Source organism: Polistes dominula, unplaced genomic scaffold (assembly GCF_049000335.1).
Source record: "Polistes dominula isolate Pdom_NZ unplaced genomic scaffold, Pdom_raw_medaka contig_83, whole genome shotgun sequence".
In the NCBI taxonomy this organism is placed as follows: Eukaryota; Metazoa; Arthropoda; class Insecta; order Hymenoptera; family Vespidae; genus Polistes; species Polistes dominula.
Window position 1 is genome coordinate 2,222,516 of NW_028301032.1, and position 14,193 is coordinate 2,236,708.

The 14,193-nt window shown below is 39.1% G+C and overlaps 1 long non-coding RNA gene across 2 annotated transcripts; it reads left to right on the forward strand.

The window, feature by feature from the left end:
- Positions 1-628: 628 nt before the first annotated feature.
- LOC149031900 (uncharacterized) lies at positions 629-13,601 on the forward strand. 2 transcript variants are annotated; one of them, XR_016177179.1, is made up of 4 exons: positions 629-1,520; positions 2,869-3,037; positions 9,454-9,746; positions 10,022-13,601. It is a non-coding gene; the product is annotated as an uncharacterized LOC149031900 (long non-coding RNA). The 2 variants fall into 2 exon arrangements; XR_016177178.1 differs by having other exon boundaries at positions 629-3,037.
- Positions 13,602-14,193: the final 592 nt, after the last annotated feature.

Genomic DNA, 14,193 nt, shown 5'->3' on the forward strand with positions numbered 1-14,193 from the left:
GCTTCTCCTCTTTCTCCACCTTCCAAATTTTCTCTCTCTCTTTCTCTCTTTCTCTCTCTTGTATCGTTCACCTATTCGTGAGAGGCGAGAGCATAAGTGCGCGCGTAAAACCGCGACAACATTATCTCCCTTACACTTTCTCAGTGATTTTTCTTCAATCGTTAATCGACTCGATCGTCTTTAGAGAAAGACGTTTTGTCTACCCGCCTGACTATTCGTTTATTTGTTCTACTGGATAATTCAAAATGCAAGTGGATTTAAGTTAATTTAAACTGTAAGAACACTAAGCTAGGACAATTAGATCGTGTGTTTTGATAGCTCGAGTTATGGTTATTCTAACGTTTAGGTTTAAACAAAAAAATAACAAAAAAAAGAGAGGGTGGTAGGAAAATTGTTGAAGGTAAAAAAAAACCGCAGGAAAATCGCATCAATGTAGGCTTTCTCTGACTTTCGCACACGAGCGAACGTCCAGCCGCGCACGCGAGAGACTGGCTCGGGAGTGCGAACGATTCGTGAGCTCGCGCAGAGGGGTGGAAATAATCTGTGTATGTGTGTACGTGTATGTGTGATGGATAGATAGATAGAAAAAGAGAGAAAGAGAGAAGTATCGCGGAGTCACGCTCGGAGGTTCTTACCGTTGACGGAGATATTATTGGAAGTGGTGTTGGTGTAACGAGAAGGGGTGGTACTCTGACGACGTATAGGGGTGGTGGTAGCGGTAGCAACGAGGACTACGATTCTACGACTACAAGGATGATGATGGTGTGCTGATGTTGCTGCTGTTATTGCTGGTAGTGGTGGTGGTTGCGTAAATCGAGTGTGAGAGTGAGAGAGAGATAGAGAGAGAGAGAGAGAGAGAGAGACGAAGGGTGGAGAAATAGGGGTGGGGGTATAAGCCACACGATAGTCGAGCTTGTCGGCTAGGTCGAAGGGTTGTGGCGTCAAGAGGGGCGGAGCACCGGGAGTATATTCGCACGAATGCGGCTGGCTCCAGCGATTCCTCATAGGGCGGAGACGCGATCGATGCCTAGCATGTCCCACCACCCTGCCGGAGGGGTAGTTCGTGTTACGAGCCAATCGCTGACTCGCTCGCGTCCTTAAATCCGAAGATACTACTCCTACCCTCCTCCTACCCCTTCTCGTACCAGCCTGCCTGCCTGCCTGCTGCGTTTCTATCTACACCAACTCTGTGATCGAGTACGAGGGGTTAGAGAAACGAGAGAAAGAGAGAGAGAGAGAGAGAGAAAGAGAGAGAATGGGACGAACGAACGTTGCTGCCAGGGCCTTTCTACCTACTACCAGTTATACCAACGAGAGAAAGAGACAGATATTAGAGGGGGAAAATGGAGTTAACGTAGAGTAGTAGTAGGAAGGGGGATGAACGAGCCTCGAAAGAGGGAAACACCACAACCCGCTTCTGCTTCTACTGTTGCTACTGGTGGGGTGGTGGTGCCCCTGCCACGCCGTGTTACTTATCCATTATAACACTCCAAGATCTTGATTTAAGCCTGCAGCCAGCGGTGAGCTTTTAACCAATTAGCCTTTATAGCCTGAACTCCCTTCTCCCTCTCCTATTTCTATCCTCTCTCTCTTTCTCTCTTTTACTCACTCGCTCGTTTTCTCCTACCCCACTACCAAGTCTACCTTATTCCACGCTTTCTATCTCACTTTCTCCATGGTCTCTTTACACCATACTACTATTACTACTACTACTACTACTCTACGTTTTCATCCCTCTCTCTCCCTCTCCCTCTCCCGGGTTATTCCTGCGATACATCGCTAGTTGCCTGCCGCGAGTCTATACCCGTCGTTCTCGTCCACGATCAGGCGATGTTACCCACCTAATCTATTGCTTCTCTCCTCTTCTCTCCCACTCTTTAGATATTCTCTCCTATCCCTCTCTCCTCATCTCACTTTCCCTCTTTCCTTCCACCCCCTTTAAGTCACCACCACCACCACCACCACCCAACAGCAGCAATCCGCGCGTCGCTCTATTAGCTTCGCGAGAACGTTCGGATCCTTTATCGAGAGTCGATGATACTACTCTTCTCTTTCTCTCATCCTTGTTTCGTTTGTTTAATAGAACGTATATTAAAGAGAGAGAGAGAGAGAGAGAGAGAAAGGAAGAGAGTTATGCAATAGGATTCTCAGCGGTTGGGCTCACACGACCACGCCTCAGTTGGTTGCTTTTTACTTCTCTTCTCTTCTCTTCTCTTTTCTCTTATCTTTATTTCTCATTGTAACTTTTTTTTTCTCACTTTCTTGTGGTATCTCGTCTCAGAAATCGTTCTCGAGAAAATATATTTTCCGACCCTGTGTCAATATATTTATATACTAGGATGGTCCAGTCACACGTGCTGCTGTGACTTTTTAAATAATAATATAATTAAATTGTAATACAGCACCATCTATCGAAAACTTACAATACCTAAATACCTAGATAACCTCTAAATAAATTAGCGAAAAAAAAAATACAAAATAAACGCGAATAAAAAGAAGTTTCATTAATATTTAAATAATTAATATATATTATTATAAAAACTTCAAAGATTCTTCATTGATATATGAACTTTTGCACATGTAACATATACAACCTAAAAAATAATTCATTTTATTTCGTTTTTTTCCATCTTTGAGATAAAATATTTCTTCGAAGTGTTGAAGGGATAAAAAAGTATGTGTGTAAAAGGGTCAAAAACGCGAAAAGAGTTTGTTTCGAAGAAAGAATAAGAATAAGAATAAGAAGAAGAAGAAGAAGAAGAAGATTTGATTATACGTAACGGGCAAAGGAAAAGAGTGGCCTTTTTTCTTTTTCTATCACGGTAATCTATCTGTCTAACTTTCTTTATCTTTGTTCTTTATCTTTAGACGTTACTCGTATAACAACCAACAGAAAGAGAGAAAGAGAAGAAGAGTGTGGTAACGAGAAACCATCGGAGGCGACCCTCGAGAGCCGTAAACCTACTTCGAGCAAGTATAACGAGGTTATATTGAGAGAGTGCGGCCTTTCGAGTACGAGGAGCTCGTGTTTCACTCGGTGAGATTCGACAAAGACTAGCACCACTACCATCTCTACTTCACTAGTAGTCTTTCCTCTTCCTCGAGGCACCCGGTGCTTCGGAACCAACCAAAGAGAGATAGAGAAAGAAACTGAGGCTAAGTTTTCGATCCTAGTCCGAGTTTCGTGATCGGAGAATTCGGCTTAGATTGGTGCTCGTTTAAAAGATCCACGAGGGTTTGTAAGACAACCACAAAAATAAAGATTGAAAAAGAGATAAGAAGATGAATTTTATCAAACAATAAGGAAAACTGGAAGGGCTAATTTTTAGCAATTGAACTTCCTCTATTCTGTTTAGTAAATTAATATTGAGTATTTTATATACTAAAATTATATTTAATATATTTTATTGTTTGGAACTTCAATTCATCTATTGAATTTGCAATTAAGTCATTGCTGAGTTTAAAAGGCCACCTATCGATAAAATTTGCAATCATTTGCTTCTTGTTCTCATGCAAGGGACGAATTTTTGATCACACTCATAGACTATCACATTCTATCTTTTTAATTTGTTCCTTTCATAACTTTTTTGTTGATCTTCCTTCCTTCCTTCCTTCCTTTATTCTATTTCGTAACGTTTGTTTCTTTTTCTCGTGCCGACGCACGTAATATATCCAAGGTAAAGGAAACACGAAGGGCCAGGAATACGCCACCGTTAGCTGTGCGCCCGTCTGCATTTTACTTTGTACTCGGTGTGTAAGAGGATTATATCGTCTCTCTCTCTCTCTCTCTCTCTATTTCATACCCACACATACATACACATATACTGTCCAGTAGTGAATTGAGTGAGTGAGAGTGAGATTTCACGTAGTGGACCATCGAGGGTTCGGACGAGGGGTAGGAAGAAGGTAAGTGGTGGGTATGCTTCACTTTTCACGAGGCAGCCATTGTGTTCCCTATTATCCGATGTGATTAGTCGATGATGCAGGTAAGCTACCGCGGGGGGTCCCCATTATAGTCATCGAGCAAACTACTCTTCTCTCGTGTCTCTAACTATGAACCCAGGAACAACAAATTTACGTTACTTTCTCTCTCTCTCTCTCTCTCATTCACTCACTCACTCACTCAATCGTTGCCTATACTTAAACACCACCTTTTTTCTATTTTATTCTTTGCTACAAACCTATCTCTATCTATCTTTTTTCTATTTCTTTTCTATTTTTTTTTCTTCATCATGTATTCCGGTCGGTCGAGCAACGATAAATCGACAACCGGCCAACCCGCTGTGAAATTTATACTCTTAACATTGAGAAAAGCTTTACCAAAGATTCAATATGTTGCAATACACACATACACACACACACACACACATGTGTATAGTATTTTCGCACGCTTTTATATATTCTTATTCTTCTACTTTTTCTTCTTCATTAAAAATTGAGAAACGTTTTTAGAAACGTCCGATCGGATACGAGAGAACTTGAAACTTCTTCCAAAAGCTATTCACCCACCCACCCCTATTGGACCCAAATAGTTTGGTTGGTTGTTGTTGCCGTCGGTTCGAAACGCCACCGAACTGGTCTCGCTCGATTTTACTCTTTTGCTGGTCCACCGTTGTGTGTGCACCCAGTCAGCAAGCAAACCCATTCCCGCTTTCGATGGCCAATCGATGAACGCAACTCTCTCGGTCGGTGGTTGCGAACAGAATTTTGCGGTACGCCTCCGCGAGAGAATCATCCTCGAATTTCGAAACTCTTAAACATCTACCCATGTATATACATCCATATATATATATATATGTACAATGTGTGTGTGTGTGTGTGTATGTATGTATATATATTTAGAGAACGTTTCACTAGCGTTTTCAGCGTTCACCTTTATTCGTAACTTGAGAAATTTCACTAATTTTCCACATCCTCTAAATTGTGGTATTTATTTTTTTCGGGGGGGGGGGGTGGAGAAGGTGAGGGTGAGGGTTTAAGTTAAACCCTTAAGATCCTGTGCACAGATTTTAATGTATCCTACATAATAATTTATGTATATTTTATTATACAAATATTTCTCAGGATCTCATCTTAATGTTACAAATTTTGCATAAAGATCATATGTCTAAGGTACATTTATAAATTATAAATAAATAAATAAATAAATAAATAAATATTTTTTTGCTTTCATTCACACGAATGAATAATTGTAGTATAAAAATAAATATTTTCTTAAACGAAACAAAAATTCTATGTCTACAGGGATTATATTAAACCATCTTATACTGCGAGTGATGAAGAAAGGGAGGAAGTGGGGGTATGGAAACAACGATAGCATTTGATAAATTTAAACGATAAAAAAAATAACAAAAACAAAAAAAAAGTAATAATAAAAAAAACGTATACTCGAATTAATTTATTGACGAACAAATTAGTAATCTTTTTTTGTTGTTGTTTTTGTTAAACCCAATTGTCCACCAGGTCAAAATTTTCACTCAAACGAAATGAATCGAGAGAGAGAGAGAGAGAGAGAGAGAGTGAGTGAGAGAGAAAGAATCGAGGATCTATCGAGATCGCGTCAGTAATCTGATCGTCATCGATTTTTATCAAATGGGGCTTTTACATCGAAACTAGATTACAATTCTCTCTCTCTCTCTCTCTCTCTCCCTTTTTCAAATTGGTTTGTATATATGTATACGTATGTTTACTCATACCTATGTATCAGCTTAGCTATTTGGCAACGTTCGTAAATGATCGTAGTAATCGGTTGGTCAATCCGTCGAATGTGTTTCGAAATACAATAATTTACTTGTTACTATAGGTCTCGTCAATTCGAATTTGGCGAGAAAAAAGTGATAGAAAGAGTTGTTGTTTGAGATAATCCAGATTTGTACTACTTACTTATAGTATCAAGTGAAACAAGTCAATGCTTGAGAGTCAATACATAGTGTGTCTCATATAACTGTATTCACGATTTTTCAACTAGTTTACTGAATTCGTATTAATACGGACTATAATACTGTAAGATCAAACATATAGGGTGTCATTTAAAAAAAAAACTAAAGTAGCCTTAAAAATACATTTAAAAAAAGACATTCTTTATTTTTCATTTATTGCAATTGATAGTCAATCAAAGACAGATGAACTTTTGTTTCAACAATTTTTTTGTCAGATTGTCGCAAGTACTTGAAAAATCGTCAATACTGTTATATGAGACACCCTATTCATACAGGGTGATGAAATAATTTTCATATTCGTTTGTATTTTTTTAATAGAAAATGATAGGATAATCTGAGATACATAAAAAAACACGACAATTATGCTAATAACTTTTTGTCATTGAAATATGCAATAAAAAAAAATTAAAAGGGACCACTATGAGGAACGATTAAGAAGAAAAAAAAGGGGCTGAGAATTTAATAAGAAAAAAAAAAAAAAAAAGAGAGGAGATTGTAAGTTCTGGTACCAGTTTACTGGGTTGATATCGCTGTTACTGTTGTTGCTACTGTCGCCCTGTTGGGTTCTGGTGTTCGAGGGAGAAACACAATGGCAATGGGGATTAAACGAGGAGTTGAGTACTGAAACTCGTGGTGGTGGTGGTGGTGGTGGTAGTGGTTGGGTACGAGGCGCTAAGAATAAGAAGAAGAAGAAGAAGAAGAAGAGGGAAAGAGGAGAAAAAAAAAGTTAACCGGACTCACTGTCTGTCTGTCTAACTATATCTACCTATTCTATCCTACCTATACCTCTACCTACACACCTTCCTGCCTGCCTTGGGTATATTAAACTCCGGTAAAAAGGGCGACTAATTACGTGACGCCCGTTCACAGTAAACGACGGGAATTAAAAAAAAAATAAAAAAAGGATTCTTATGACCAAACCCTGGTGTTTGTGTTTTTTGTTTAATTTTCTTTTAACCGACCACCACCCCTTCCTCGTATCACTGTTTACACTCGTCTTACCGGATTTTTCGGCGCAGATTGTTTGAAGAATTTTTTAGTTTGTCCCAACAAAATATAAAAAAAAAAAAGGGAAATAAATTATATTTTTTAATTGTTATTAACAAAAAATTTGGTATTTTTGCAAATGTTTGAGATGAACGTTTTACATTTTTCCAAATTATTAAACGATAAAAATAAAAAACAAAGAAAAAAAAAGGTAAAGGAAGGGGGAAGGGGTTAAAAGAAATTAGTTCGTCCCTTGACGTAAAGTACAATATAATGGCGTTTTCGCGTTACTATCGTTTAGAATTTAAATTTTGACAAGGCGTGTGGTTAGAAGAGAAAGAGAAAGAGAAAGAGAAAGAGAAAGAGAAAGAGAAAGAGAAAGAGAAAGAGAACGTGTTAATGGACGAAGGGAGCCCTCAACTTATTCCCTAAGGACGATCGTGGTCGTCGAATTAGGCGACTCTCGCGAGTAATAGTAGCCTTCCTGTGGTTTTCCTCTATGGTTTCGAAAGGGACGAACTACCACCACCACCACCACCACCACCATAGGCACTTGGACCCTTCTTTTACTATGTTTACGAGCTTATTGTCTCTTAAGAGAAGAGAGTATTTTAAGAAAACACGAAAGATTAATCTTCCCGTTGTTATCCCCACTATTCCAGTCTGTTTTTATCTTTTCTAATCCTAAAATGGATGAGTAAAATGGAAAAAAATCCAAATATAGAATTCAGAATGTGCGTCTAGTCGTTTGGGATCAAATTTTTGAATGGGTCAACAACTTTAAGTATTTAGGATCGAACATAAACGAAGGAAATTAAGAAAACAATCAATTTAGATAATGTTTCAGCTCATGGTTGCTGTCTAGGTGCTTCAAAATCAGGATATACAGGACAATCATCCTACCAGTAGTCCTTTATGGTACCGAAACGTGGTCACTTACGTCACGGGACGAAAAGAAATTGAAGCTTTTCGAAAATAAAGTTGTTCGTCAAATTTTCGGGTGCAAAACGCGATGAGGAAACAGCCGAATCGGAGAAAACCCCATAACGTAGAAGTACACCTGACTGTACAACAAAACCGGACATCATTAACGTCGTAAAATCATACCGATTAAGATGGGCAGGTCACGTGGCACGCATGGGGGTGGATCGAACGGTGCATAAAATACTGATCGGTATACCAACGGGAAAAGACCACTGGGTAAACCGAGACGTGGATGGGAGGACAATATTGTTTCGGGATCTTAAAGAAATGGGCTACGAAGACCGCGAATGGACAGGGTCAAGCTCAGGAATGGGAACACTGGGCGGGATTTGATATTTGCTGCAATGAACTTTTGAGTTTCTAATGTCAATTAATAATAATAATAAAAATGAATGATGAGGATGATGATGAATTCAATGAGATATTTGACATTTCTCAAAAAAATATTTTATCTGTGTTAGGGTTCATAATAAAAATCATAGAAAAAATGTTTAAACGTCTCCGTTTGGACTTTAGTTATGGGAAAAGAAAAAAAGGTTAGGAATAAAAAAGAAAAAAAAAGAAAATGGCAATGGTTTTCGTTCGTAGCTCGTTTTAATCAAGCGAACGGTACCTTTTGTAAGTATAACCAGCCGACGATGAAAGACGAATGATGGCAAGAAATATCAATTACACGAATCCATTCAGAAATATGAAAAGAAGGAATAGAACGAGAGAGAGAGAGAGAGAGAGAGAAAGAGAGAGAATCAGAAAAAAGGGAAGAGATCAAAAAGAGAATGGGTAAGCGCATGAATGGTTGCACAAAAGGGAGAACGAAATAAAAAATAAAAAAAAATGAAAAAAAAAAACCAAATAAATAGAATAAAATGCAATTAAAAACCGACGACGACGACGACGACGACGACGACGATGGTGGTGGTGGTGGTGGTGTTGGTGATGGTGGTGGTGGCCCACTCGTGGAAAGAAATAGAGAAAGGAGTATTTTTTTAACAAAGAGAGTACCCACCGAGAAGGACTGGGCTCGGTGAACGAGAACATCTTCTCCATGATCTTTCTCTCTCTCTCTCTTTCTCTCTGTTGGTTACAATTGGGATCGGTTCATTTCTTAAACGATAAAACTATATATCTTTGTGTTATTATTCAAATAAATTCACGATCCTTTTGCAAAATATTACAATTATTTATTCTTAGCAATGTTATAGGATGAATCAAATGTTCACAGTGCAGTGCAATTTTGTTTTATTAATATTTTCAAAGTAAATTTAAAAAAAAAAAAAAAAAGAACAGTCGGTTATTCATATAATTATTATATATATTTAATATTTATTTTAATATAATATTTATAATCGGTAATTTTTTTATTTAAAAACAATTTGTAAATGCAATCAACTCACGAACTCTTGGTTCACCCTAATAAAAAAAAAAAAAAAAGAACAATACTACAATTAAATAATACTCTACATTGATACTAAACATATTTGTTTAAATTAATAAAAAGAAAGCATACCAAAAAAAAAAAAAAGAAAGAAAAATATATTTACAGATTATCTTTGACTCTACAACAGAATGATAGGAAAACGTGCTGTATAAAAGAACAGTACACGTCGTTCCGACGCTTAGGATTCGTCCGTTTACCGATTCGTGTGGCAACACACCTCGGGGAAATCTAAACGATCTCGAAGCAAAGTAAAGCAACCCAACCTAACCTAACTCAACCCAACCCAAACTAAGCCAACCAAAGTCAAGAGACGTTTGTCGATGAGATGATGATCCAGGAAAACCAGAAGGGATACTTTTGACCATCCAGGCGACCAGATTGCATACGCCCACTACAAAGTATTTCTATCTCTCTTTCTCTTTTTATTTATTTATTTTCTTTTTTTTTTTTCTTTTACACCTTTCATAAGAGAGTCTTGTCATACAACAAGCAAGAGAACCAACCTACAATTCCACACAAATACACAGATACACACATGTGTAAAATACCTCACGTAACATACAAAACAAACAAATATTTCTCACACACACACACACACACACACACACATACATTTATAAAGAGAGTGTTATAAACGCAGAAGAGAATCACGTAGAGTAATATTCTCGTCTAGAGACCAACCAGCAGCATCTTCCTCGGGTATTTCCTCCGTGGATTTGCTTTTCGCTCCGTTTCTGGCAAACCGAGCAAGAAACAGGGGAAGAACGGTGGAGGGTTGAAAGGGGGAGAGAGAGAGGGAGGGGAGGGGAAGGGGGAGGGTGGTAAGAGAGTATATTTCTTCCATCTCTTTCTCTTCGTTCCTTTACATTTTTCTTCTTTTTTTTTTTTCTTTCTCTTCCCTAACCCCTCCCTCCCTCCGTCCAGCCCTCCTCCTTTTTGAGAACCGAAATGGAGTTCTTGCGCTCGCGATGATTATAAACGCGGAAGAAAGAAAGAAACCTGAACAAAGAAACGCGAAAAACGTGAAAGGAAGGAGGCCGACTACAACGAAGAAGAAGAAGAGGACGATGAGGATGTGGATGAGGATGTGGATGAGGATGAGGACGAGGATGGTGTCGGCCCGTAGACGACGATGTGGTTCTTCCTATGAGAAAGAGAAAGAAGAATATAGTAACAAGAAGATGGTTGATAATAAAAAGAAAAGAGATAGATGGTAGATATATCTAGTGATATTGTCGCCTGGGTAAATGAAACCGCACGTGAAAAAACCGCAACGCGTAAAAAAAGGGCCGGCAATACTTTTCTCCTTTTTTCTTCATCCATTTTTTTTCTCACTTTCTTGCTTTTTATTTTTTTCCTTTTTATCATACGAAAGATTATCGTAAGAAAGATATGGAAGATTCTATAAATTACAACATTTACATTGATGATAAACTTTTTCTTCCACTCGGATTCATTTCTTCTTTACCTACTTGCTTACTTACTTAAGTGAAACAACAGTACGTATACGCGGACATGGTATGTGCAATACTGTAATTAAAGTACTACTTGTATATGAAGAAAAAATTTAAAAAAAAATATATATATATATATATCTATACTTCGGTCATGCGTAGTTGTGGTTTTGTTATAAAAATGTTGATTTAATATGATTCTAAACTATTTAGTAAATAAGTAATTACGTGTGAAATGAATAAAATACAGCACCATTTACCTAAAACTTACAATACCTAAATATCGAAATAACCTGTAAATAATTAAATCCTTAAATTAGCGATAAAAAATACAAAATAATTGCGATAAAAACTATCCTTTATATTTTAAGTTAACAACACACACAAAAATATAAAAAGTAAGGTTATGTCGTATGTAAATCTGAAAAAAACGTAGAACCTGAAAATATCCCAAAAAAATTGAATTGCAATACAGCGCTATCTATTGAAAATTTCCAGTATCTAAAGACCTACACACCCACACACACACATAACCTCTGAATAATTAAATCTAAATTGGCGATAAAAAATACAAAATAAACGCGACAAATACAAAAATACAAAAAATTGAGAGAGAAAGGAGGGGGACTAAAAATCATAAATCTATACAAAAAATAAAAAGAGACAGAGAGAAAGAGAAAGAAGAAACTAAAAATAAAACGAAAATAGCAAAAAGAAAAAAAAAATTAGAAAGACTTTCGTCTGTATGTTTTCTCGATAAGTACAGTAACGGAAAAGATACCGCGCGATTGACCATTCCCCATATAAAAAGGAGGATGATACCGGGTACGTTCATTGCGGAAACGAAAACTGGAATCGTTAAACGCGCACACGCACGCGTGCACGCGGAACGTTCTGTTGGTTCGGTCACGGGCAGCAGACGGGTTGGTTGGGAGAGGGTGAAACTCCGCTATACGATGACGAGGACGAGTACTCGTCCTCGTCCTCGTACTCGTACGAAGAGAAGGAGAGAGAGAAGCACGAGGAAGTGGAGAGCCAGGAAAACGGGAAGGGTGGTGGTGGTGGTAGAAGAGGAAGAGTAGGAAGAGGAGGAAGAGGAGGAGGAGGTGGAGGTGGAGGATGGCACGATCGATCGGATGAGTCTCTCTCACTCACTCCCTCATTCTATCTCTCTCTGTCTTCATTCCTCGTTGCCTCCGGTTCAAAGAAAAGCCGCCGCGTGGAATCGGGTACGGTAGAGTTAGGTAAAGCGTGTATACGCGCGACATCCGGCTAATCAGAAAATGTAGGAGCGCGGGAGACTAATAGAGAGTGAAAAGGCATCGAATAAACAAACAGCCGAGTGCCGAGCTTCGAACGAAGGAATGGGGCGGGTTGGGGGGGGGGGCTGGTAGAAGGAAGAAGAGAGTGAACCAAAGCGGGGGATAAAAACAGAGGCAGATAGATAGATGAGATAGAAAGAGAGAGAGATAGAGAGAGATAAAGATAGAATGAGTTGGGGTGCAGGGTAGAAGAAGGGAACGAAAGGGGGAAAGAAGAAAGAAAGAAAGAGAGGGATGAAACTAAAAGAGAGACAGACAGAGAGATCGGGAGGAGGAGGGAGAACGATAGTGTGTAAACCGAGAGTACGATAGAGACTGAGCGAGACGAGAGTATAGAAGGTGGCGAGGGTGAGATAGGGCTATTAGGGTTGGATGTAGGCGCCGCCCCGGCTATTAGAGGGTTGTTTCACCCCCTACCTACCTCAGCGGCCTGAAGCGGCTGCCGCGCTGTATAGAACGATGTGTGCGTCCCATAGTCCTCCTCCTCATTCTCCTTGTCCTTGTCCTTCCCCTCATACTCTCTCTCTCTCTCTCTTACTCTTTGCTTTTACCCCTCTGTGCCACCTTCTCGACGACTATGACGACAACGACGACGACGACGACGACGACGACGGCTACGATCATGAAGGAGGGAATGGGGTGGACTGGGGAATGAGAGGAGACTACGTTTTACCCCTAGCACGTTCTATGTGAACGTAGAGCAGCAACGTTAACGTTTTCTATATATCTGGGGAAAATCGTGTGTGGTAACACACAACTAAAAGATCTCCTACTACATCTAGGGATATATGAGTGTGTGTGTACATACCAATGCAGTTGATACACGTAGGTAGGTAGGTAGGTAGGTAGATAGGTAGGTAGGTAGGTAGGGTAGAGTGAGGTACTCGGCGTTGGAGAGACACGAACGTGTCGGCCGCGAACCGTACGCGAATACGCAAGTGGTCGGGGGGGCTGAGTTTCCACGGCAACGGTGCTGCTGCTGCTACTGCTGATGCTGATGCTGCTGGCTCACGGCTACCAGAGAGAGATATGTATAGAGAGAGAGAGAGAGATGCCTTTAATGGGGTATCCTTGCCAAAGATACCGACGACTACGACGACTACGACGACGACGATGACGACGTTTGCAGAACGGAAATTTAGTCCTCAAATGTCCAAGAAAAAATGAATTTTCTTTCTCTCAGTATGATGGTTTTTACTTGCTAAACGTTTATTAGGGTAAATCTTACCTCCATAATGTTAATGTGTATTTTTTTTATATCTATAAAATATATTTTTTACTATAAAACAATCCCACAGTTTCATGCAATTTATAATACAATAAATTCATGAACTTTTGATTCATCATTTGATTAATGATGAATTTTTCTCTTTCATTTATTTATTTTAATAGTTCTTAAGTCCTGTTTTTTTATTTACCAAGTTTACCACTTCTTCGAACGTGCCTAAGTGTTAAAAGAATTGTTGCGAATGTTCTTTTTTGTTTCGTTTTTTTTCACAGATCTAAGGATTTCGTTTTATACGAGAAGAGAGGATGATGTTTGCTTGACGCAGCAACAGCAATAGCTACAGCAGCAGCAGCAGAAGCAGCAGCAGACATTAGTAATGCTCGCTGCGAATATATATATATATATATATATATATATATATATACTAGGCGGCTCAGGGAGGAGTCTTTCAAAGCGATGAAGCGAGATACGTGACGTGGAAGGTAGAGAAATGAAAGAGAAAGATAGAAGGTAGGTAGGTAGGTAGGTAGGTAGCTAGCTAGCTAGCTGGTGTGTTCCGACGACAGCTCGTCTAAATGCTAATAGCTTTATCGACTCCCCGAACTCGTCGAGTTTCGATTCTTCTTCCCTCATCTTCCCTCCTAGTTTCCAGTTCTCCGCGTCCTATTCGTCGTCTATTCCAGATGCTGACCTCCCCCTAGTAACCATCACCACAACCACCCCCCCAGTAACGGAAGTTTTCACAATCTCTATGCTACCGGAAAACCCTATTCGATTTCCCTTTTTTCTTCTTCTTATTCTTCTTCCACTTCTTCGAATCAGCATCGTGAAATTATATATA